This window comes from Passer domesticus, chromosome 5 (genome assembly GCF_036417665.1).
Source record: "Passer domesticus isolate bPasDom1 chromosome 5, bPasDom1.hap1, whole genome shotgun sequence".
Taxonomy (NCBI): domain Eukaryota; kingdom Metazoa; phylum Chordata; class Aves; order Passeriformes; family Passeridae; genus Passer; species Passer domesticus.
In genome coordinates, this window is record NC_087478.1 from 82,863,566 (window position 1) to 82,887,748 (window position 24,183).

The 24,183-nt window shown below is 47.9% G+C and overlaps 1 protein-coding gene and 1 long non-coding RNA gene across 15 annotated transcripts in view; both read left to right on the forward strand.

Annotated features, from left to right (window-relative positions):
• The window catches only part of PRR5 (proline rich 5), a 130,420-nt gene extending 127,658 nt beyond the window's left edge, over positions 1 to 2,762 (forward strand). For 9 of the 11 annotated variants that reach the window (XM_064421517.1, XM_064421519.1, XM_064421515.1 and 6 more), the window contains 4 exons: positions 637 to 722; positions 826 to 1,102; positions 1,691 to 1,775; positions 2,208 to 2,762. The gene's annotated coding sequence lies outside the window, so the exon portion shown is untranslated. Of the gene's footprint in view, positions 1 to 636; positions 723 to 796; positions 1,103 to 1,690; positions 1,776 to 2,207 lie in introns of all 11 variants that reach the window. The other 2 variants (XM_064421512.1, XM_064421513.1) reach the window with 2 other exon arrangements.
• Positions 2,763 to 5,427: 2,665 nt separating this feature from the next.
• LOC135301178 (uncharacterized) lies at positions 5,428 to 13,728 on the forward strand. 4 transcript variants are annotated; one of them, XR_010362922.1, is made up of 3 exons: positions 5,428 to 5,932; positions 11,338 to 11,458; positions 11,571 to 13,728. It is a non-coding gene; the product is annotated as an uncharacterized LOC135301178 (long non-coding RNA). The 4 variants fall into 4 exon arrangements; XR_010362921.1 differs by having other exon boundaries at positions 5,441 to 5,932; positions 11,349 to 11,458; XR_010362920.1 differs by having other exon boundaries at positions 5,449 to 5,932; positions 11,830 to 13,728.
• Positions 13,729 to 24,183: the final 10,455 nt, after the last annotated feature.

Sequence of the window (24,183 nt, forward strand, 5' to 3'; positions counted from 1 at the left end):
CATGTGTTTTTATTTCATCCCTATGGCATCACAAAAAGCAAGGATGGAGTAAATGGTTCCCACTCTTGCTGCATGAAGACTTTTTACAGGCTGCTCTATTTATGTTCTCTTTTTTTCACTCCAAGTTTGGCTTTGCCCATCCTTTTCCCATGTCTGCTGCATTGGGTGTCCCCAGGAGGGCTGGGTTGCTCAGCAGCAGTCTTAGGAGTTGCTGTTAATTCTGGTTTTTCTGAAGGTGTATGGAAGTGTGCTATTAAAACAGTTCTTTTCTGTCCTGAAAACCTTTCCATCTATGTGTTGTAATCATGTAGCCAGACGCACTGAGGTTTTTACTTTCTAAGCCAAAGCCTGTAGCAGAGGACTGTTTACTTTGTGTCTGTGAGAAGTGGCAGTTGTGCTGGAGAGCTGCAGCTGGGAAGAAAAGATGGACTAAGTAAAGTGCTTTGGTGATGGATGGACATGGAAGGAAACACTTGCACAGAAAGGCAAGGCAGTGATGATTCCAGAGGAAAAATTAGAGGTGATTGCTTCCAATCCATGGGGGATTTCCTTTGGAATGATCGATCAGAGAGTGTATGGAAGCAGAGAGCAGCTTCTGGCTATTTCTGCTCTGTGAACTTCTCTCTGGCTTCACAGGTCTGTGCTGGAGGGTGGGAGGAAGGTCCCTGCTGGTTGCCGTGTCCTCGGTGGGCAGAGAGCTGTGACCTTGGCCGGATGGGCTGGTGAGTATTGAATCAATCCCTGCCTCCTCGTGAACAAGTTGTTTTAAGGAATCATCAGCAGGGACCTCTTTTAGCCGGCTTGATTTCCGTTTCTTTTTCACAGGTTCCTGGGTGTTTTCATCCTGACATCACCAAACCCTCAGGGTTGCTGAATTAGGGCTCTTACCTGTATGGCCCATGAAATGTCCCAGAAGCTGATTGATGTCTTGGTGCTCTTGTTGTGTTCACTTTGGCTGTGCTTCAGGCTTCTCTCCCTGGGCTCTTGCAGTTGCTGTATCTCTTGGATGCTGTGCAGGATGGAATCAGGCACCCAAACCTCAGGTTCACCTTCTCCCTGCCCCTCTACGCTGGTCGTGTGGCACAGCACATCCTGGAGCCAGGTACTGGGACTTGCTGCGTGTGTCACTGCTGGGGTGAAGAACAGAGCCTTGGAGAGTGTTGTTCTCCTCACCTGCTTTGTGCTCGTGCCTTCTTGACTGAGCTTTTTGTTCTGGGGAAGAGAAGGGGAGGGTGGGCAGCAGTCGAGTGAGCCTCAGAGCAAAGACCTTCTGCAGTTGCTGGGCTGTTCTCCCAGCTTGGAACACTGCACACTCACTGCAGCTTCCATGTATTGTCCTCCGTGATTGTGGATTGGGAACGTTGCCAGGGTGGGCAGCACAGAGTGTGGTCACACTGGGAGGTTTTCTGACACTACAACACTCCCACTCCCTCCAAGAAACTTCCCTTTCAAGGAGCATCTGACAGGTCAGATTTCAGACTGCTTTATTTAATGGGAAAATTGTTTATTCCTTCTTGTGAGCAGGATCGTTGGCTTTTCATGGGCAAAGCCACTCCAGATTTCCCAGCTAGGAAGAGAGTTAGGGAACTCTTTTAAAACATAGTTCTGGAGGTACCTAGCAGCTTGATTTGGTAATACTGTGTGGAAATAGAATATCTGTTCTGATTTTCCTCTCATCTTTCATCCACAGCTGTTTCTGTATTCCTGACTTCTCTTCACGTCAGGCACTCGTGGCTTGGAGCGCAGGAGCTGGATATGTCACTTCACCGTGTCAGGTTGGTGCAGGTTACGAATTACAGGGTGACTTGGAAACTCAGAAACAAAGAGAAGAAACTGTTACATCTCTTAGCAAAAAAATTGGCTACATCAGGGCAATAATTCAGGGGACTAACACTTCATCTTTCAAGCTCTGCTCTGCTCTGTCCTCCTCACCATGAGCCATGAAAGCCTCCTGAGCTGTTCTCATACAGACCTACCTTGTTTGGTCAAAAAAAATCAGTATTTTTTTAGTGTGTGCAAACTCAGGGGGAAGGTTTTCTTCAACATCTCTCAGAGGGACATTCAAGCTCCAGTTTCTCTTTTCTTGGACAGTTTGAGACAATACTACTTATGTAATTTTTATTTCAGACATTTTTATCTTTTTGAAGAAGCAGAAAGACTGTTTGTGCATGTGTGTGCCCCTAATATACATCCTCTCTCTAATACAGGATGGGAAAAAAGGTCTGCAGACCTTCCTACAATGGGGTGCAAGTGCAAAGAACGAGGAGGCAGAGGAAGACTGGACTTGGGAATCAGGACAGTTTTCTTGGCTTTAAAAAAGCTTGAATGGCACTTCAAGACATTTATATCAGACCTGGTTTAGTTTTATTACCCTTTTTTAAATGCTGCTGTGATGTGCAACAAAAACCTGTCTTCCCTCTGCTTGGAACAGCTGAGAGATGGAACTAAACCCCAAAGGATTTTCTGCTCAGGGATTATATGTGAGTTTTATTGGGAATTCTCTGAGAAATCTGATAGATTGTTCTTGAATGTGGCCCTGAGGGTAGTTGAGCATGGCAGTCCAGACCTGCAAACAGGCAGTGCCAGAGCGAGAGCCTTTGAAATGTAAACCAGGCTGTATTTAGATAATTGAATCACAACTGTGTGCTGTGCCCAGGTCCTTTGTACAAATACTGTACAGGGAAAAACCAGAACTGCACATTGCTTGTGATATGTATGGAATTTTGGGGGCGTTAAATAAAAACGAGATGCAAATGATAGAATTGCTTGTACGTGTAAATATTCTTGTCCTAAATGAGGCATCAGCTCCGTCCCGAGAGTTGAGTTAAAATTATATTTCTTTCAAGACCCGCAAGCCTTCTAGAGGCTGCAATTTGTGTCACACAGAATTCCTAGGAGCTGCCATCAGGAAATCTGTGAGCCAAATCTAGCGGAGCTCTGCTGAACCGAGTTGAGTTCGACTGAACTGGGCCGAGTGCAGCCGAACCGAGCCGAGCCCTGCCAAACCAAGCCCCCTGCTCGCACGGCCATTAATTAGCGCGCCTGCAGTCACAGCCTAATGAACTTCTGCCTGACCCTGCAGTCCCGTTTGTGGTCCTGCTGGAAGGAATGAGAAGGAGGTGTCTTTACAAACTAACTGTGGGTCTGCTGGTAGACACACACAAATACTGATAGGTGAGAGAAGTAATGAATAGAAGTGTAAATTGCAGAGGAATTCCACTAATTGACAGACTGTTGCTCACCCAAGCCAATGCTGAATTCCTAGATTTGAAGAAAAAGAACACAGACACAAAGAAGGGGATACACATCAGAAAGCCACCTGGTTTAGGAAATTTGCGAAGTTTGTACCTCTCAAGTACCTCAGCCAAAGGGAAAGACAGAGAGAAATGCGTCTGATGAATTAGCATAAAAAGGAGGCTGCGTCCTCCAGCATCTTGGGTGACCCCATGGGAAATGCCCATGGCCTTTCCCTTTATGCCAATAAAGTTACAGGGCTCCTGTGTCTCCTTTTGGACATAAACCTATGGTGTTTGTGGATTAATTTTCCTGACAGGGCGATGGCCGGGCCGCCCGCGGGACACGGCCCCGGGCAGCACCGAGCCTCGTGTGTTGAACGTGAGGCCGCGCCGCTTTCCCGACGGCGCCTCGGCCCGGCCCGCGCCGCCCTCAGGGAGCCGGGCCGAGGGGAGCGGAGCGAGCGGCTCCGAGTGCAGCCGGAAAGAGCCGATCTGTGCCGAACACACAGAGCGGCTCCGAGGGCGGCCGAAGCGAGCCCAGCGTCGCCGAAGAGGCGAATGTTGCGCAATGCAGCCGACAGGAGCCGAGTTCAGCCGAACCGAGCCGGGTGCTGCCGAACCGAGCCGAGCTCCGCCGAGCGCAGCATCCCGGGCAGGGCGGGGCGGGCTCGGGGTGCAGCCGGGGCCCTGTGAGGCTTCTCCCTCCTGGCCCTCTCTGTAGCCCTGCTTCCTCCTCCCCGCAATTCCCTTAGTTATCTTCTTTCCCCCATTTCCCTCCCCCCAATGCCGACTCATTCCTGTCCTGTCCCTAGCCCGCTACTCCCTTCTATTCCCTCTCTCTCGCACCTCTGTCCACGGTCCCTCTTCTCCCCCTGCCGGGCTTTCCCTTCCCCTCCGGCTTTCCTCCCCAGCCCGACGTCCCTCCGTACCCTTTCTCATCCCCTGCTATCGCTCCTCTCTTCCTGTTCCCCCTTTCGTTCTTTCCCCGCGGCCGCGGGGCTCGGGGCGCCGGAGAATAAAGCCCAGAGGGCCGGAGCCCGGCGCCCCTCGGCCCCTGCAGGAGTCCCCGCACGGGGCCGGAGCTCTCGGCGGATCCCCCCGTGCCGCTCAGACACAGCGCCCGACACTGCCGGACCTGCGGCTCTCCCGACATGCCGCTGAGAGCGGCCCCGCTCTGTGCCGAGCCGTCCCTGCCGCTCCCTGTCTCTGCCCCTCGGGGGTGACAGCGAGGCTGGGGAGGAACTTCAGCCCTTCTGGGGGCTGCCCCCCCTTTCTTGGTGCGGCGGAGTCCCTTTCTGGGGGGATGTGCGTGTGGAAAGGGCTTGAAGGAAGCGCTGCGCTGCTCTCCAGGGCAGTTTGACTCGTTCGGTGCCTTCTTTGGGGGTGGGGAAAGGGGGGGTCAAGACTCGGGGCTCTGATGTCATTTGGGGCACCCCAGGGTCCCGAGGAGAGGGAGCCACACGGCGGTGGGGGAGCAGGTGGGTGGCGAATGAGCGGGGTCATGCTGGGTGCCGTCCTCCAGAGGGACCCAAAGCTGCCACAAAATTCACGGGGAGGGGTGGGTGTAGAATACTAAAACGTGACAAGTTTTTCATGTTTTTAGGTATTGCTAAAAAATAGGAATTTGTCTCTAAATTAATTTGGATAGAAACCCTCTCTCTATCCACTCGTTTGTACACAGGAATGTAGGAAACTGACTAGAGATGGGTAGGGGTTATGAAAATATTGCCATAACGTTTTTATCTAGGAATGAACCAAGCTGTGCCCTGGAACCATAAGAACAGCGGCAGGGGCTGAAGGGAATAGAAAGGGCTCTCTGGCACCCTTTGCCGCCGTTCTCTGCCAGTCCCCAAATCGTGTCGCAGTCCTCGAAGAGGTGTTTGTCATCCAGAGTGCCAAAATGAAGACCTGTAAAATCCTAGCTCTGCCTCGTGTTTAATGCGGTTTTACTTCATATTTATGTCATCACAGAAAGCAAGGAAAGAATAAATGTGACTGGTTCCCACTCTTGCTGGGTGAAGGCTTGTTTTAAAGGCAGGCGTATTCATGTTCTCTTCTTCCACTCCAAGCTTGACTTTTCCCCTCCTTTTTCGAGGTCTTCTGCACTGGATGTCCCAAGGAGGGCTGGGTTCCTCAGCCGGGGTCTTAGGAGTTGGTGCTGGTTCTGCTTTTTCTGAAGGTGTATCAAAGTGTGCTACCAGAATGATTGTTTTCTCCACAGGAAAGCTTTTCCTCAGTGACCATCGCTGCATGTACGTGTTTTAATTGTGTAATCAGATGGACTGAGGAAAGCCAACAGCCATAGCAGATTTCTCTTTGGTCTGTGTGTGTGTGAAGTGGGCTGTGTGCTGGAGAGGGAGAGACGCTGTCGGAGCGTGGCGACAGCGCCAGCTGTGAGCTCTGAGGATGATGAGGGCTCCGAGCAGCCCCAGCCCTGAGCTGCGAGGATGAGGAGGGGGCGGCTCCTGCCGGGAGGAGGCTGTTTTAGGGGGGAAGGGGTTGCCTGAGCTCCCTTTTGCCTGGAGCTGCTGAGCAGAGGGGTTTAGGGGGGCTCCCGGCGCTGTCTCGTGGAAGGACGCCGAGAGCTTCTCCGAGGGTCTGGGGGAACACCTGGATACGCCCTTGGATGCGTGGAGCATCGCTCAAAGGAGGTGCCGAGGAACAAAGCTCCGTGCCGGGAAGCAGCAGCCGAACAGGTGAGCTCGTGTGGATTTGTAGCGGGGACTTTTCTCCTTTCCCTTTCCAATTTCATCTTGCCAATCCCTCCCCGGTGCCCTCTGGAAAAAAAAAAAATTCTTGTCGTATTATGGGTGATTTGTGGGTAGGCCCCCCATTTTCATCATCCTAAGGTCTAAATTGAGGGGGCAGCGCTGTTGTCCCTCCTTTTCAAGGGTTTGAACTGAGGTCAAAATCCCCCTTTTACCACAGTTGGAGGAAAAGCCCTTTTTCTGCTATAGTCGGGGATGAAATTGCAGGGGAGAACACATTAATTCGCCCTGGCTGAAGCGGGCTGAGCAGCCCGCGCTGCCTCAGTTTCGGGGTTCAGCTGAAGGAAGCTGCAGCTCTCGCAGCCTTTGCGGGGTTGAACTGGGGCCGTGCCGCTGCCTTTGAGGGCGCTTCTTGTGCCCGCGGCCCGGCCCCGAAGGTTGCGGCGCGGGAGCGCTCCTGGCGCGGCCCGGGCAGTTGCTGCGCTGGGAGGGGAGCGCGGCCGGGCTGCCGCGGGAGTGCCGGAGCCGCGCCGGTGCGAGCCGTGCGGAGCCGAGGGGAGCCGTGCCGGGCCGGCGGGCGGCAGAGGCGGCACGGGCGCTGCGCTGGCCCCGGCCGCTGCCGGCCGCTGCCGGCCGCTCCGGGCGCGGGGCTCGGGCGCCGCCGGGGCCCCCTGGGCCCGGTGCCGGCCCCGCCGGGCAGGGGCAGCGGGCGGGGCTCTCCCGGCGCGGCGCGGCCCCTGCGTGCCGGAGGAGCCGCCGGAGGAGCCGCGTTCCCGCCGGGAGCCGCGGCTTTAATTATGGAAAGTTCTTTTACGTCGTGGCTTTGAGGTGGTTTGTAGGAATTTACTGTACCGTTTTATTTTGTTTGCAGTTGATGTACGGTGCGGGATATGGTGAACTGCTTGCACGTTATGGCTCTCGGTTCAGCCATTGATGAGAAGGGTTTTTTTGAATTGCGGCTTTTTTTGTCGGATTTTTTTTTTTGGTCTTCTGGTCTATGTTTTTTAAAGTATACATGAGTACTGTGTTTTTTAAAGAATACAGTGATTTTTATGTGTCGCTGCGTGGAGTAGGGGTAAGGTTTTTAATTCTGTTGTGGCGGCTCTCATTTGCGTATGTGGTGTTTGTCTTGGGGGGGTTGAGGTCGTGTCATGTAGTTAATGAATGTGTGAGGGGTTTTTTGAATATTTTTAATTGCTTTTTTATTGATTAGCTTACAGGGCTTTTACTTATTTGCTGTGTTAGGTTGGAGTGTATGTATTTTTGTTATGGATAATTTGGGAGATTTTTTATGGTTACATTTAGCTTTAGGATTTTGGTTTATTTCAAGGTGGTATTTCATTTTGATGGTTCGAGGCATTTTGGGTTTATTGAGTTAGGAATAATTTTTTTCTTGTTAATTTATGTTCAATTTGTTGTTTTTTTTTTTTTTTGTCATTTGATGTAGTTGGTTGTTGTTTATTAGTTTTATTTTTGAGAATATGGGTATGTTTATGGTGGAAGTTGTTAGGAAGTTTTTCATGTAGGTAGTTATTTTATTTTTTAATGGTTGAAATTTTTTAATATCGTTAATTACTTTGGGATTTTTAGTTATTTTCGTAGAGTATTCGTTGTTCTTTGAGTTAGTGTAGAGGTAGAATTTTGGACATACTTCGAGTAACGTTCAGGGTCAGTGGTATGGTTTGGAGTTTAGTAAATTCGGGTTTTTTTAGTAGTTTTTATGATTTGCTGCGTGGGTTTCTGTAGGGTTTTCTTTTATTTTCGTTGCATTTTTGTGATGTGACAAGAATTGTTAGGGAAAAGAGTGTAGTGTGGGTTTTTTTTTGCTGGTAGTCGGTTGGCTGGTGGAGCTACTTTGATGGTTTTGGACGATATTGGTGGGAATTTGATGCTGTTTGTTTTGTCATTTTATTTAGGGATTGGATTTTAAATGTAAAACTATAACTGTATAATTGAACAAAACAAATATATGTATAGAAATGGGAATAAAAAACTTAAAATTTAAAAACAGACTGAATATATAAAAACAAAACATGTAATATAAATAGTATTGTGTATTACAGTAAGATACTGTAATAAGATACTGTAGAGTATTTTGTGTTTATAGAAATGTTCATATAGATTATAAATATAAAGAAAATCCCATATAAAAATATAAGCACAGAAATGTGTTACAAATATATGAAGACACATATAAAAAGACAAAATATTCATAAATAAAAAAATGTAAGTCGATACAATGCACAATTTATGTAATATTGTGTATATCTTATTATAGTGTATTGTTGGAAATATATATAAAATATATAAATACAGTACATCAATATGTTATCATATAATATATAACAAATGTAAAATATAAATAAGAAAAACGTAAATGTAAAATATTTTTAAATAGTTTAAAGTAAAGGGGAGTCTTTTTTAAATTTGGCAATAGACAGAGTTTTTATTATAAAAGTTATGAATACAAGTAATATAGAGGTTGAAATCTAAGTATAGAAGTATAGCATAAATACATCAAGATATATAGAAAAATGAAAAATATAAGAAAAATAAGTTGTACCAGTAGATGTAATACATAATATAAATAATCTTTTATCTGTATTGTTCGAATATGTTGCGTATTATATATAATTGTAATGCATCAGTAGAAACTGTAAATATAAATGTGTATATAATTTTGCAAAGTATAACTATACAAATATCTCAATACAGCTTAAAAGAAGGGCCTTTTTTCTATTTATTTTGTTAGAGACAGGGTTTTTTGTTTCAAGTAATATAAGTAATATAGAAATATAAATCTAAATATAGAAATATATAATCAATATACAAAGATATTTATAAAAATATAAAATAGAAAAATATATAAATAACAGGAGTAGGCCTAATACATAATATAAATTACATAACACATCGATGTCCTTTATACATATGCTTGTGAATGTAAATACGGAAAATGTGAAATACGTTTAAACATGGTTTTAAAGAAAAGGGGCTTTTTCGGTTCCCGCTGGGTAAGAGGCAGGTTTTTTGGCGTTTATTTCAGGGGGTTTTTGGAGGGGATCCCCCCTGTCCGTTCGTGCCCCTGCCCTGCCCGCAGCCCCGCGGCGTGCCGCAGCCCCGGCTGAGGCGGGCGGCAGCGCCGCCTCCTCGTGGCCGGAGCGCGGTACTGCAGCCCCCGGACACTCGGCCGGCCGGCAGCGGCCATGGCGCGTCTCTCTGCCGGGGCCCGCCCGCGACCGCGACCTCGGCAGCGGCTGGGCCGGGACTCTCTTGACCTCCCCAGGATGGCGGCAGGAAGGGCGGGAAAAGCGTGGGCTGCGGTCCGTGTACCAGACCGCTCGCACGCCACCCCGGCGCCGCACCGGCGGGATTTTGCGTGGCGTTTGCGGTGCTGAGTGCACGGGCTGTGGGTGGGCGGCGCCGCTGGCGGGCGGGTGTCGGGCGGGCGCCGACAGGCAATGGCACAGGCGCCTCTCTGTGCCGGGGAGCGGCAGCCGTCGCCGTCTCGGGACGAGCGGCTGGGCCGGGACTCGCGTGACCTCCCCACGATGGCGACAAAAAGGGCGGGAAAATCAAGGCCCGTGCTCGTTTCCTGCACGCCACGCCGGTGCCGGCGCCGCCCCGTCGGGGTTTCCCTCGGTGTTTCCGGTGCTGGGCTCCCGGGCTGTGGAGGTTTCTGGGCTTTGAGCATCCCTCGTGACGGTAGAAGCTTCTGAATTCAGGACTGCACTAAAGGAAAAAGTAAACCACGAAATACACACTTGCAGGAGAGGATCGCAGGCAGGGTGGTCCCCAGCCTTGTTGGTTTCAGTGTTTCTGTTTTGCTGAGGAAAGCGAGAGAAACCATGTGAGACATTGCCCCAGATGTGGGGCCTTCACAGTGGCCACCGGGCAGGAGAAAGCAGAGAGCAAAAACAATTTCTAGGATGAGATGGGAGAGGGGGAAAGAGGTGGGAAGGAGCAGCACTCAGCTGAGCCAGCCAGCAGTGTTGGTCTTTGCCTTTCTGCTTTTATTGTGGCTGTGAAATGCACAGAATTGCTGCAGTTTTGGGGAAAGCTGTGGAAATCACCCCATTTCTCAATTCTTTTGGTAGAGCCAGAGTCTTCTGTTCCTCTTGACCCACTAGACACAGAAAATCAGGTCCATCATTGCGATCTCTCCTCTGTCCTTTCCTACTCTGTCTCTACCTGTATGACCATGGTTGTGTGGCTTCTGGTAGCAAAAAAGCCACAAGAAATGGGGACATTGCCCACAGTCCTCTCATTTGAAACTGTTATGAGTAATCTGACTGGATCTGTAATTTTTTCCAGATAACAAAAGCAAAGCAGCTGGTAAAGATGAGGTTATTTGACCCTAAGATTTATAATGTGAACTCTGCCTCAAAATATTTAGGGTGGAGTTTTCATAGAATACTTTCCTACTTGTTGAGAAGTAGAGATCAAACAAAGCACAGCTTGACTTCTAAGTAGAAAACCCCAAACAATTGTAACATTAACCCAAAAACTCAGAAATTAAAATTTTATCTCTCTTCTTTCTTCTGTCCTTTCTTTCCATAACCTGCACAAGTGATAAGGTTATGAAATTTTGAGTCCCTCTTCATGCAGTAGTTTAACTTTCCCTTGTGAAGTCAAGTTGCTTTTAGGGTTTTTTTCTGCTCTCTAGTCCCCCTCTGTGACAGTAGCCAAAACAAGGAGTTCTTAAAATCTTTACAGATGTGAACAGGACCTTAAAAACTGGTACCAAAGAATCACAACACCTTATCCTGTGAGGTTAATCCCAGCTTCTTGGCAGTACTCGGCCTTCCAGAAGATCACATTTTCCCAGGTGCTCAAGGCAGTGATACCACTCCCATCACTTCCTTCAGACATTGCACAGAACAGGATTTAAATACACCTCCATCCTTTATTAATATATGCATTATATATAGTTTTGCCATCCTTATTTGTTAAGGAACAGAATTCCTTATCTCAATGAATTTTCAACCTTTATCTGTAGTGGGTTTATAACTAATTATCTCTTTTCCTATTATGATCATATTTTTCCATTGAAATCAGTTCTAATTGGATTGAATCTTAGCAAGAAAGGCCAAATGTTGCCAGAGAAAATGTGCTCTAGTCAGTACATTTTATGGTTGCACACAGATGACATTACTGAAATAGATAATCCTCTACAGATGCATTAATTTCACCAACTAAAAATGCTGTCTTAAGTATTTTACATGTAGAAATAAAGGCCAGCTAGATGACACAGCTTACAATGGTAAATAAATAATTGCTAATGCAAGTCTGTGATTTGAAAAAACTTCTGAAACCAGCATTTCCCACTCGATCAAAATTTGTAACACTACTTTTCCCACAGAATTTCTCTGTTACCATATTTGCAAACTCAGTTATTTTACAGAAATAGGTGATCAAAGCTTAGAAGAACCTGTAGCAAATCCTGTTTGCTTGACACTTGGAGCAGTTGGCATCCAGCCTGGTGTCCTGAGGATGTGCTTCCAAGGGAAAAAAGTATGTATGACATGCATCCTTGTAAAACTTGTGCTGCTTTCTTTGGCATTCCCCCCTCCCAGGACCTGTGTCCATGTGGTATTTCTGCTTTGTTTTTTCTAATTACTAACAGCTGAGAGAGCTGGTGGCCAGGGAAAAGATTTTGAAACAGCTCTAAGAGGTGTTCCAAGGCCGAAGTTTCTATGCAACCCAGGTGTAAAATGAGATGTTTGCTGCACCTGATCCACTATTGATCAAATGGAACAAGCACTGGAGGAGAAAATACAAGCCTGTTTTCCTAAATAGCTGCATTGTCCTTGGCACTGTGCTGAAAGAGGTGTGAAAGAGTGCTCACTTTCCTTTAACAACTCTATTCTCTGTGTTTTCCAAAGGCTTTCAACAAATGGATTGAAATCGCTTATCTGTCATGGGCATTTCCAACATGCTGGAAGTGTTTCAGTACTCTGGAGAATATGTGTGCCTTTCCTGAAATACACCCTTTTGTTGGCTCTTCAGATATTGCTGGAATCATGGACATGGGCAGCTTTACCTAGGTTCCTGAAAACTACTTATGAACCTTTTTCCCTTGGAAAATGTTACATTAACAGACCTCTATATGCAATATTTGGAAACAACTGAAATGCTTATAAGAGATGATAAGAAATAGAAAATATATTTTGCCCTTCTACTGCAGTCAATAACACCTCTCTGAAGTTGATGCTTATTTGTTTTATACTCTGCAATGAGCAAGGTCTTGTACAATCAGGTTTTATTTTTATGTTATTTCTTGTAATTTATTCATAAAATCCAACATGTAAATTTTAGTACCTGCAGTTAAGTCCAGTCTGTTGGGCCTTAGTGCATCCAAGGGGTGTTTCAGGCCATGTGTGAGCAGTATTTTCACAACTGGGTGTTTTGTTTGGATGGAGTGACCTTGACATGATTCTTTGAGCCCTAGATTTTTATTGTGTTCATAGTGGAAACCTTTATCCTGCTCCCTGTAGTGAGTGCTGGTGTGCTGTCTGCTCTGGGCCTGAGACCGGAGCCCTTCTCTCAGAGTAAGATGCAGGGTACTGGGGTTGGTTTGTCCCTTTTCAAAGAGTCACTGGTGATTCTGGTGCAAAAAGTATGGAGAATGTTGCAGAAAAAAACAGTACAAAAATAGGGTGTGGAGTCTTGGAGTGATGGGAAAGGACTGGCTTTTCTATGCTTATATATGTTTGTGCAGATGATGATGTTCATAGCTGTGTGTTTTAGAGCTGTTGTACCTGAGCCTGAAAATGGAGCTGTGGCATAAACCGGACTAAATTTCAGCAAGAAACAATAAATTCACTGAAAATATTGTGATGGGACCTGTCCTATTATGTCAGCCCCCTGACACAAGCTGCAGGTACTCTGTACTTGGCAACTTCTGTGGCGTCTGGAGGATTTTTGTATGGAAGTTCTGCCACATGGCTGACCAGGGACTGAGGTTTTGTGTAGTAGCAGGGCGATGCCCAGACCCTGACTGAGTGTGGTTTACTCTTAACACATTGCCTTGCTGCAATGGCAGTTGCTATTAAATTTATCAAAGAATTATTAACACTAAACCAAAATATCTACATAGAAATCACTGTCGAGTTTCTCTCAACAAAGCACCAGTGATGGCACCAGAGGAACAGGCAGTAACTGATGCCTGGGAATTCCCCCTGCACAGGAGGCAGAACTTCTTCCCTGGGCACTGCCTGAGCCCTGAACAGATTGTCCACAGAGGGTGTGCAGCTCTTAAATTCATGCTAAAATAGCTAAAAACAGTGAGAGGAGGAGTGACCCAGAAGAACAAAAAATATTGGCCTGTAGATAGAATTTCGAGTGTTCTGGCACAGATGAACATAGAAATTAGTCTAGAGGGAATGCAAAAAACCAGGGAACATTTGGAAGAGAAAGCACAATAAATGGGAAAAACTGGCAATGAACAGCCATCTTAAATTAACTGCAACCTTGTGTTAAGTCTTCTGTTTTGTTGATTCTCACTTCAGATTTATGTGACACCTGATATGTTTTAGTTTCTCAATAAAGCATAATCTTGCATTAAGATAATGTAAAATTGAAAAAAATTATTAAGAAAAAGTATGTATCTAGGCATCTGAACTGTGTTCATGTGTATTTTTTTCATAGTGTAATGACTGTTAACTACTGCAGACTGTTATGCAGAAAACCCCATGCTCTGCTTCATCGTGTGCAAAACCCCCAAGTGACTAAAAATATACAAATAGATTTAAGAAATAATAAAGTAGCTAATAAGGAGTAAAGGAATGGTTTTTGAAGATATGTGCATTGTGTATTTCAAATAACAGAAATAGGAAAGGTAGAAAGAGCTGGCCTCAAGGTCTATGACTTTTTTTTTTCCCTTTTGGACAAAAATTTAGTGGGCAGTAGGAAGTACTGGTCCCATTTAGGGTTTCCTCCAACATTTTCTGTCTCATAAAAGGAAAATTAGTGAGCACTTGCCTCAGAAGTGTCATTGGTAAACTCTTCCCTTGTCCTCTTTTCCTCAGCTTGTAGGAAATCGGAATTTTCTCAGATCTCTGTTTAAGACCCTTAAGACCTTTCATACTTAGCTGAAATTGAGTTGAGGGGAAGATTCCTCCATACATGAACACACACTGACCTTAAGTGCAGTAATTTCTTACGGCTCAGGTTAAAGTTTTGTCCTAAGTCATTTCTGCTCACCAAACCTTGGGAGGGCTGATGTACCTCACTGTCATCCTCATTTATTGTGCCAGACTTTCTGCCTTTCTCTTAAAATTTAATCTCCTTTTCATAACACCAGTTCCTTTCTGGGTGTAACAATCTGTGAGTTCTCTTCTGGTTTATCTTCATGGTGCACTGGCCCTCTAACAGGTGGTGGAAAAAAGCTGATAATAGTTCACTGGATTACATCCTTTACCATGGGCACTGTTTTGAGCAGTTTTTGAAATCTGTTTTATCAGAGTTATTTAATGATAACGTCAGCAGTGAAAGTTCTGTGATCATCTGCTACATTCTAAATCCTGCAATTTCTGTTTCATTACAGGCCATCTGTGATTCTTCTGTTGCTGTGAAACATGTTTCAGATGTGCTACTAAAAACCTGCAGTACCTTCAAGCCTCTAATTATTGTTCTTAATCTCTCAGCAGATGACAGAGTCGTCCAAGCCCATGTCTGACTTCTCTTTGGCGTATTGAAGTTATGTGGGGGGCAAAATGTCCTTTTTTCTCCTTTAAAAATGAAAAAAACCTATTGGCTCGCACATTGGATTAATGCTATCATGTAAGAAGTGTTTTCTTTGGAGACCTGCCATGTTTGTTTCATATGAAGAGAATCACTATTTTAGTTTGTTCTGTCAAATGCAGGAAATGTCTGATTATCTCTCCATCTTTTCTCCCAGAGCAGTGATTAATCACGCCCTTTGAAAAACTTGTATTTTTGCAGTTGGAAGGAAAACATTGATAAATGATTAAATTCTGGCTCTGCAAATGCTGCAAACACACAAATACAGTATTTAACCACATAAATAGTTACTTAGGTATTAGACATGGCTGTAATTTATGCTAAAATATCTGAGTACATGGAGACTTGGTGAGTTTACTTTGGGAGTTTGGAGGTATTTCAATCAATTTTATAGAAGACACACATATTTTAAGTTGTGGTGACTTTTAATGCCTTGATGATTCCATGAAGCTATAGTTCCCAGGACAAAATCCTGCTGGAATTCTACCTGTAAGGACCGGAATGAACATTGAGGGAGAGGTGGGTGATGCTAGTGATGATGAGGAGGTGTGAGGGTCCCTGGGGGCGGTGCGGGAGGCTGGGTTGGGGCTGGGCACGGCAGGGCAGGGCTCCCGCCAGGGGGCGCCCCCGCCCCTGGGGTCCCCTCAGCCCTGAGGGCGGGAACTCGAAGCCGCTGTGTCCGCCCCGCTCGGCTCGGCTCGGCTCGGCTCGGCTCGGGGCAGGCTTCCATGCACGGGCTGGGCGGCACCTTCGGCAGCCCCCGGCGTGAGGCAGAGGAGGAATGGACGGTTCTCGGAGCTCTGCTCGGCGTTGCGCTTTGCGGGAGGGAGAGATGAGGTATGTCAGAGGGGAGAAATAGAGCTTAATGGGGGAGGGATCCTGGAATTCCCTGGCATCACCTGGAGAGCACGGAATGAACATTGTGGGGTAAAATTGAGGGGCGTGGGAACAAAAGCTGTGGCGATCATGTGGTGGACTTTTTTTTGAAGGAAAACCTTTTCTCTATGCGAGAAAATTGGTTTTGGGGAAAAGTCAGAGATAAATTGGGGACGCTGGACAGAGAAAAATTTGCAACAAAACCTGAGGTCATTTATAATGGCCAGAAGGAACACTTTTTGGGGTAAAATGTGAGGTAATCTGCAAGGGACTGAAGGAATATTTTGGAAATAAAATCGGAAAGGTATCTGAAAGGACCGCAGTGGACGCTGAGGGAGAGGTGTCTCCCCAGGTGATGCTGAGGGGATGTGAGTGTCACTGAGGGGACATTTGTCACTGGGCCGGTGGCAGGTGTCCCGTGTGTCACTGAGGGGATGTGAGTGTCACTGAGGGGACATTTGTCACTGGGCCGGTGGCAGGTGTCCCGTGTGTCACTGAGGGAATGTGAGTGTCACTGAGGGGACATTTGTCACTGGGCTAGTGGCAGGTGTCCCGTGTGTCACTGAGGGAATAACTGGTCCCTGAAGGAATGGCCGATTCCCCAAGTTCTCCTGGGGGGCCATGAGTGTCCCTGAGGGGAGGAAGATGTGAAGCCCAAAGCTGAGCAGGAAAACAAAACTCTGTAGGCAGATGGGTGCCGAGCAGGTGTTTTTATAAAGAGCGCTGGTAGTAAAGTGGATCTGTCTGCCAAATCTCAGTGTTGTTTTGCCTTCAGTTTTGTTCTAAATGGTAAAGTGCCAGTTACAAGGTATCATGAGCATACTCGTATTTGTGTAAAGCTGTGTCTTGGTTCTATGAGAGTTTGTTGATTTCACGCCTGCATCAGTTTCTTCTATGTGACCAAAAGTCTAGTGGTGGTCTTTGGATGAAGCCTTCTGTTGTCTTCCCTAAGTTTGGCGTTTTTACTTCTATCTCCAGGACATGTCTGGTGCTTTTTTGGTTTTTTTTCAGATAATTTTGCGGTTTGCATTTTCCATTAGGTTTGCTCTTTTGCACGTGGTGGTGGTGCTTGTTGTCTGAGGGGCTTTGCTGTCTTGCTGGTTTCACCTGCACATATTGTAAGAAGTAAGATTGTACCCATATTACTTTGGTACAATATAACGTGTAGCCTTTTGTTATAGGCAGCTTAGGATTCAGATGCCACGTGTGTTCCTCTGAGGGGGAATATGCGAGTCGTTTGAGGGGCGGCAGGTGCCCCGTGTTCCTCTGAGGGGACATGAGGGTCGCTGGAGCCCTGAGGGCGGGAACTGGGAGCCGCTGTGTCCGGCAGGGGGCGCCCCCGCCCCTGGGGTCCCCTCAGCCCTGAGGGCGGGAACTCGAAGCCGCTGTGTCCGCCCCGCTCGGCTCGGCTCGGCTCGGGGCAGGCTTCCATGCACGGGCTGGGCGGCACCTTCGGCAGCCCCCGGCGTGAGGCAGAGGAGGAATGGACGGTTCTCGGAGCTCTGCTCGGCGTTGCGCTTTGCGGGAGGGAGAGATGAGGTATGTCAGAGGGGAGAAATAGAGCTTAATGGGGGAGGGATCCTGGAATTCCCTGGCATCACCTGGAGAGCACGGAATGAACATTGTGGGGTAAAATTGAGGAGCGTGGGAACAAAAGCTGTGGCGATCATGTGGTGGACTTTTTTTTGAAGGAAAACCTTTTCTCTATGCGAGAAAATTGGTTTTGGGGAAAAGTCAGAGATAAATTGGGGACGCTGGACAGAGAAAAATTTGCAACAAAACCTGAGGTCATTTATAATGGCCAGAAGGAACACTTTTTGGGGTAAAATGTGAGGTAATCTGCAAGGGACTGAAGGAATATTTTGGAAATAAAATCGGAAAGGTATCTGAAAGGACCGCAGTGGACGCTGAGGGAGAGGTGTCTCCCCAGGTGATGCTGAGGGGATGTGAGTGTCACTGAGGGGACATTTGTCACTGGGCCGGTGGCAGGTGTCCCGTGTGTCACTGAGGGGATGTGAGTGTCACTGAGGGGACATTTGTCACTGGGCTAGTGGCAGGTGTCCCGTGTGTCACTGAGGGTATAACTGGTCCCTGAAGGAATGGCCGATTCCCCAAGTTCTCCTGAGGGGCCATGAGTGTCCCTGAGGGGAGGAAGATGTGAAGCCCAAAGCTGAGCAGGAAAACAAAACTCTGTAGGCAGATGGGTGCCGAGCAGGTGTTTTTATAAAGAGCGCTGGTAGTAAAGTGGATCTGTCTGCCAAATCTCAGTGTTGTTTTGCCTTCAGTTTTGTTCTAAACGGTAAAGTGCCAGTTACAAGGTATCATGAGCATACTCGTATTTGTGTAAAGCTGTGTCTTGGTTCTATGAGAGTTTGTTGATTTCACGCCTGCATCAGTTTCTTCTATGTGACCAAAAGTCTAGTGGTGGTCTTTGGATGAAGCCTTCTGTTGTCTTCCCTAAGTTTGGCGTTTTTACTTCTATCTCCAGGACATGTCTGGTGCTTTTTTGGTTTTTTTTCAGATAATTTTGCGGTTTGCATTTTCCATTAGGTTTGCTCTTTTGCACGTGGTGGTGGTGCTTGTTGTCTGAGGGGCTTTGCTGTCTTGCTGGTTTCACCTGCACATATTGTAAGAAGTAAGATTGTACCCGTATTACTTTGGTACAATATAACGTGTAGCCTTTTGTTATAGGCAGCTTAGGATTCAGATGCCACGTGTGTTCCTCTGAGGGGGAATATGCGAGTCGTTTGAGGGGCGGCAGGTGCCCCGTGTTCCTCTGAGGGGACATGAGGGTCGCTGGAGCCCTGAGGGCGGGAACTGGGAGCCGCTGTGTCCGGCAGGGGGCGCCCCCGCCCCTGGGGTCCCCTCAGCCCTGAGGGCGGGAACTCGAAGCCGCTGTGTCCGCCCCGCTCGGCTCGGCTCGGCTCGGGGCAGGCTTCCATGCACGGGCTGGGCGGCACCTTCGGCAGCCCCCGGCGTGAGGCAGAGGAGGAATGGACGGTTCTCGGAGCTCTGCTCGGCGTTGCGCTTTGCGGGAGGGAGAGATGAGGTATGTCAGAGGGGAGAAATAGAGCTTAATGGGGGAGGGATCCTGGAATTCCCTGGCATCACCTGGAGAGCACGGAATGAACATTGTGGGGTAAAATTGAGGAGCGTGGGAACAAAAGCTGTGGCGATCATGTGGTGGACTTTTTTTTGAAGGAAAACCTTTTCTCTATGCGAGAAAATTGGTTTTGGGGAAAAGTCAGAGATAAATTGGGGACGCTGGACAGAGAAAAATTTGCAACAAAACCTGAGGTCATTTATAATGGCCAGAAGGAACACTTTTTGGGGTAAAATGTGAGGTAATCTGCAAGGGACTGAAGGAATATTTTGGAAATAAAATCGGAAAGGTATCTGAAAGGACCGCAGTGGACGCTGAGGGAGAGGTGTCTCCCCAGGTGATGCTGAGGGGATGTGAGTGTCACTGAGGGGACATTTGTCACTGGGCCGGTGGCAGGTGTCCTGTGTGTCACTGAGGGGATGTGAGTGTCACTGAGGGGACATTTGTCACTGGGCCGGTGGCAGGTGTCCCGTGTGTCACTGAGGGGATGTGAGTGTCACTGAGGGGACATTTGTCACTGGGCTAGTGGCAGGTGTCCCGTGTGTCACTGAGGGAATAACTGGTCCCTGAAGGAATGGCCAATTCCCCAAGTTCTCCTGAGGGGCCATGAGTGTCCCTGAGGGGAGGAAGATGTGAAGCCCAAAGCTGAGCAGGAAAACAAAACTCTGTAGCCAGATGGGTGCCGAGCAGGTGTTTTTATAAAGAGAGCTGGTAGTAAAGTGGATCTGTCTGCCAAATTTCAGTGTTGTTTTGCCTTCAGTTTTGTTCTAAATGGTAAAGTGCCAGTTACAAGGTATCATGAGCATACTCGTATTTGTGTAAAGCTGTGTCTTGGTTCTATGCGAGTTTGTTGATTTCACACCTGCATCAGTTTCTTCTATGTGACCAAAAGTCTAGTGGTGGTCTTTGGATGAAGCCTTCTGTTGTCTTCCCTAAGTTTGGCGTTTTTACTTCTATCTCCAGGACATGTCTGGTGCTTTTTTGGTTTTTTTTCAGATAATTTTGCGGTTTGCATTTTCCATTAGGTTTGCTCTTTTGCACGTGGTGGTGGTGCTTGTTGTCTGAGGGGCTTTGCTGTCTTGCTGGTTTCACCTGCACATATTGTAAGAAGTAAGATTGTACCCATATTACTTTGGTACAATATAACGTGTAGCCTTTTGTTATAGGCAGCTTAGGATTCAGATGCCACGTGTGTTCCTCTGAGGGGGAATATGCGAGTCGTTTGAGGGGCGGCAGGTGCCCCGTGTTCCTCTGAGGGGACATGAGGGTCGCTGGAGCCCTGAGGGCGGGAACTGGGAGCCGCTGTGTCCGGCAGGGGGCGCCCCCGCCCCTGGGGTCCCCTCAGCCCTGAGGGCGGGAACTCGAAGCCGCTGTGTCCGCCCCGCTCGGCTCGGCTCGGCTCGGGGCAGGCTTCCGTGCACGGGCTGGGCGGCACCTTCGGCAGCCCCCGGCGTGAGGCAGAGGAGGAATGGACGGTTCTCGGAGCTCTGCTCGGCGTTGCGCTTTGCGGGAGGGAGAGATGAGGTATGTCAGAGGGGAGAAATAGAGCTTAATGGGGGAGGGATCCTGGAATTCCCTGGCATCACCTGGAGAGCACGGAATGAACATTGTGGGGTAAAATTGAGGAGCGTGGGAACAAAAGCTGTGGCGATCATGTGGTGGACTTTTTTTGAAGGAAAACCTTTTCTCTATGCGAGAAAATTGGTTTTGGGGAAAAGTCAGAGATAAATTGGGGACGCTGGACAGAGAAAAATTTGCAACAAAACCTGAGGTCATTTATAATGGCCAGAAGGAACATTTTTTGGGGTAAAATGTGAGGTAATCTGCAAGGGACTGAAGGAATATTTTGGAAATAAAATCGGAAAGGTATCTGAAAGGACCGCAGTGGACGCTGAGGGAGAGGTGTCTCCCCAGGTGATGCTGAGGGGATGTGAGTGTCACTGAGGGGACATTTGTCACTGGGCCGGTGGCAGGTGTCCCGTGTGTCACTGAGGGGATGTGAGTGTCACTGAGGGGACATTTGTCACTGGGCTAGTGGCAGGTGTCCCGTGTGTCACTGAGGGAATAACTGGTCCCTGAAGGAATGGCCGATTCCCCAAGTTCTCCTGGGGGGCCATGAGTGTCCCTGAGGGGAGGAAGATGTGAAGCCCAAAGCTGAGCAGGAAAACAAAACTCTGTAGCCAGATGGGTGCCGAGCAGGTGTTTTTATAAAGAGCGCTGGTAGTAAAGTGGATCTGTCTGCCAAATCTCAGTGTTGTTTTGCCTTCAGTTTTGTTCTAAATGGTAAAGTGCCAGTTACAAGGTATCATGAGCATACTCGTATTTGTGTAAAGCTGTGTCTTGGTTCTATGGGAGTTTGTTGATTTCACACCTGCATCAGTTTCTTCTATGTGACCAAAAGTCTAGTGGTGGTCTTTGGATGAAGCCTTCTGTTGTCTTCCCTAAGTTTGAAGTTTTTACTTCTATCTCCAGGACATGTCTGGTGCTTTTTTGGTTTTTTTTTCAGTCCAACTTGTTTTCAGATAGTTTTGCGGTTTGCATTTTCCATTTGGTTTGCTCTTTTGCACATTGTGGTGGTGGTACTTGTTGTCTGAGGGGCTTTGCTGTCTTGCTGGTTTCACCTGCACATATTGTAAAAAGTAAGATTGTACCCATATTACTTTGGTACAATATAACGTGTAGCCTTTTGTTATACGCAGCTTAGGATTCAGATGCCACGTGTGTTCCTCTGAGGGGGAATATGCGAGTCGTTTGAGGGGCGGCAGGTGCCCCGTGTTCCTCTGAGGGGACATGAGGGTCACTGAAGGGGTGGTAATCACCCTGTGTGTTGCTGAGATTGCATGCGGGTCACTGAATGCGTGGTGAGTGCCCCGCGTTTTGCTAAGGTTGCCCATTGGTTTTGTGAGGGGGAGGCAGGTGCGTCGAGTGTGGCTGTGGAACCCGTTAGAGAGGCGTGTGGGGTGCCCTGAATGTAACTGAGGCTGTGGCAGATGCCATGCGTGCCCCTGAGGGTATGTGAGGGTCACTGTGGGTGAGGCTGTGGGTTTGCCGGGTGTCGCTGCGGGCCCGGGAGGGTCCCTGGTCGGGTTCTGGCTGCGCCCCGAGCAATGTCCCTCTCTGACGGTTGGGAGTGGGCCGGCCTGCTGCCACTGTGCTGCTGCCACCTCCCATTCTGTGCTGCAGGGCAGGAACCTGCCCTTGCGCAGCTGCCGTGCCCTCTGGTTCTGTCAGCTGCAGAGGCAGGACCTCGAACCCCTGGAACACCACTCGAACACAGGATGTGTCCAGCCTGAGCGGCAGCCTCGCACTCCGGGCCCCTCCGCCCCAAGGGCGGGAACTTGATGCCCCTCCGTCTGCCCCTTTTGGCGGGTCACCTGGCGGGGTTCCATGCGCGCTCCGGTCCGGGAGGTGCCTGGGAGTTGTCCTCAGGGTGAGACAGAGGAGGAATGGACAGCGGCTGTCGCCGTTCTGCACCGTGTTTCACTTTGTGAGGGTTAGAGATGAGGTAGCAAGAACTGGGGGCAGCAAGAACTGCAGAGGAGAGCAATGCTGGCATTTCCTGGCTTCACCTGTGCAGCAAGAAATGACCTTTTTTTGGTTAAATTGAGTAGTGTGATAGCAAAACCTGCCTGGTCTATGGAGGTAGTAGTGCAGACATTTTTGGCGGGAAAATCACAGGGAATCTTTAGGGGAGAAAATTTGTTTTAGGGACAAATCAGGTATTTTTTGGAGGTAAGGAAGAGAAAATTTTGTGATGAAGCCTGAGGTACTTTTTAAGGGCCAGATGGAACATTTTTGGTGTGAAATCTCAATTCATCTTCAATGGAATGATTGAAACTAAAGTATAAAGCAATCTCTATGGCATAGAACTTTTGAAGAGCAAAATCTGTGGTGATCTGTAGGAGATATTTTGGAAGAAAATCTGAAGAAGTGCATGGTGGCGAGAAAGATTTTTGGTGTAAAATCTTAGGTGATGTATAGGGCACAGCTAGGGCACTTTTTGGATGGAAAATCACAAGCCCTCTTTTGTGGGGGTGGAAGTCACTTTCTTGTCAGAAAACATGCGGTAACTTACATAAATTAGTGCTTTCTGGACAAATTTGGGGAACTTTGGGAGGAAGGATGAGCACATTTGATGGAGAGTCTGTTGTAACACAGCAGGAGGAGGCAGCATCTTTGACAGACAATGTGGGATAATTTAAAAGGGAAAGAGGTGACATTTTTAGCTGAAAGACTTGGATTCTTTAGAAGGGTATTGTCATGGATGGAGTGGGAGCTGTGGACAAAATCTCTAAAAAGCTTTCCTAATGGGTCCTGACATGCAAAAATGAGCCCCTTGCCTACTAAACTCCTCAGAGAGCAACCTGGGTGGGGATAGTACAGTCGTAGCCTCAAACATTCTCAGGTGTTTATGCCTAAAAGATATTATAGATGTAAGTGAATATTAATAGAATTTTCTGCTTCAGAATAAGGGATTACAAACCACATATAATGATGTAAACTTATATAATTCATTAAGATAACAACTTAAAGTATCAATCAGAAATATTTGCTACACAATAGAGATGTAATAAAAACTACAGTTGTATAATGCATTCTTTTCAAAGAACACTGATTATATTAAAACTACCAAAAAACAGCTATTGAATGAAATTTAATCTAACACTACCATGCCAAAAAGAGACAAAAAAGCTCCTGAACTTATTTATGAGAAGGAACTGACGGGTGTCTGTAATTGCTGAGGGATCGTTAAAACAGATCACTACAAAACTGAGTACTTAAACAAGCTACGAATGTTTCAGGTTGCCTGGCTTGATGCTCAGCCTGAGAGGCTGTTGGGTGGCGGTTCCCTTCAGGCACAGGGTCTGGAGCTTCTCAGGCCTGAGTGTGTCGTCGTCCATTGGCAGAAGCCGTGGGACCACGAGGCAAGAGCGGCAGTGTCTTCGAGCTCAAGTGTGGAACGGCGCGGCAAGAGCGAGCTTGGAGCTGAAGAGGAGCACAAAGGGCCCTCTGGGCAAAGGGCTTCTCCAGGCCAGGGCACCTTCAGGATGCCGCGGCCGGCTTTGCACTGGGCGACCTCCCTGCGTGCAGGGCTGGTCTTTGCTGTGGTTGGCCTTTTGCCGTTGTGCTCCTTTGCCTGCCCGGAGAGAGGGGCAACCCTGTAAGGAGGGTGAGAGCCCCTGTCTCCGCACCTGAGGGGGGGAAACGGAGCTCGCCCGGCCCCCAGCCCAGCTCCCCTGTAAGCAGGGTAGGGCAGGGCTTTTCCTCAGCCCCGGCAGCTTTCTGCCTGCCGCTGCCCCCGGCCCCGCGTGACCCCCTGTACTCGGGGCGTGTCACAGCCTGTTTTCCTTTTCCAGCCCTGAAGCGCCTCAGGCCCTGTGGCCTCCTCTGAGACCTGCACGGGGCAGGTCTGATGCTTTCTCGTCCCGCTCTGCATTAGGAATGGCTCCCTAGAGCAGGTTGGTTGCACAGAACTTGCTCCCTCTTCTGGGACTGTCTTCCCTTCTCCTGTGTT